This window comes from Leptopilina heterotoma, unplaced genomic scaffold (assembly GCF_015476425.1).
Source record: "Leptopilina heterotoma isolate Lh14 unplaced genomic scaffold, ASM1547642v1 Lhet_183, whole genome shotgun sequence".
NCBI lineage: Eukaryota > Metazoa > Arthropoda > Insecta > Hymenoptera > Figitidae > Leptopilina > Leptopilina heterotoma.
In genome coordinates, this window is record NW_025110901.1 from 2652772 (window position 1) to 2653824 (window position 1053).

The 1053-nt window shown below is 25.1% G+C and overlaps 1 non-coding gene across 1 annotated transcript; it reads right to left on the bottom strand.

Moving 5' to 3' along the window:
• Nucleotides 1-205: 205 nt before the first annotated feature.
• On the bottom strand, nt 206-324 carry LOC122500403. Its single transcript, XR_006301472.1, has one exon. It is a non-coding gene; the product is annotated as a 5S ribosomal RNA (ribosomal RNA).
• Nucleotides 325-1053: the final 729 nt, after the last annotated feature.

Genomic DNA, 1053 nt, shown 5'->3' on the forward strand with positions numbered 1-1053 from the left:
TTACTTAGTCATCTTTAATTATTATAAAATATGAAGAAATCGATCACTCTGAGTCGTGAAGTAATTTTAATCTGAAACTGTTAAGGAGTTCGAAAAAAATCATAAAAATTTGGTTTACTTACAAAAGTCTTATTAGAGACACGTTAAAAAGGCTTTGGATATGAAATTATTTATTATAATTTTTTTATTAAAAAAAATAAAAAAAAGCCAACAGCACGCGGTATTCCCAAGCGGTCACCCATCCAAGTACTAACCGCGCCCAAAGATGCTTAACTTCAGTGATCGGACGAGAACTGGTTTTTTCATCGTGGTGTGGCCGTTGCCTGTATACTGAAATGTTGATTTTCTTAATGACATAATTATTTCCATTCGTAATCGAAAATATATTCGTCTAGTGTAGAAAAATAATTAAAAGTGGAAGTTATATTATTTCCTAATTTAACTACAGTTGTAATTTGTTCTAATTTTATTGTATTTTCCATTTTAATCGGAAAATTGTCCATTCAGTTTAGTAAAATATTTAAAACTGTTAGGATTATTATAATGGAATAGTTAATTTGATAAACAATTTTGAAAAAATAATTGTATTCAAAATTTTTTTAAAATAACGGAAAAAAATGATTATGAATTTTGATTGTCAATTATAAAGTTTAGTCGGAAATTTTTAAATTTTTAGAAAATAAAATATTTTTAAAAATAAGGGAAAAATTTTTTTATTTTTTTTCGAAAACAAAGACATCAATAACTTCAATTTAAAATAAATTGAAGCATTTGTGTATATAGCTACCTGACTGAGGAAAGTATAATTTATATTTTTTTAAAATTTTGATTAGATATTTAGCTACCAGACTGAGGAAAGTATAATTTATATATTTTTTTAAATTTTGATTAGATATAGACCACTGTACGCAGAATTTCTGAAAGTCCACGTGCTCCAAACATGAGAATTATCTCACACTTACTTATTTGATAATTCTTATTCTTATATCATATATCTGATATAATAGAATGTTTTTGTTGAATTTAAAGAGACATTGTCTTCCAAATTTAAAG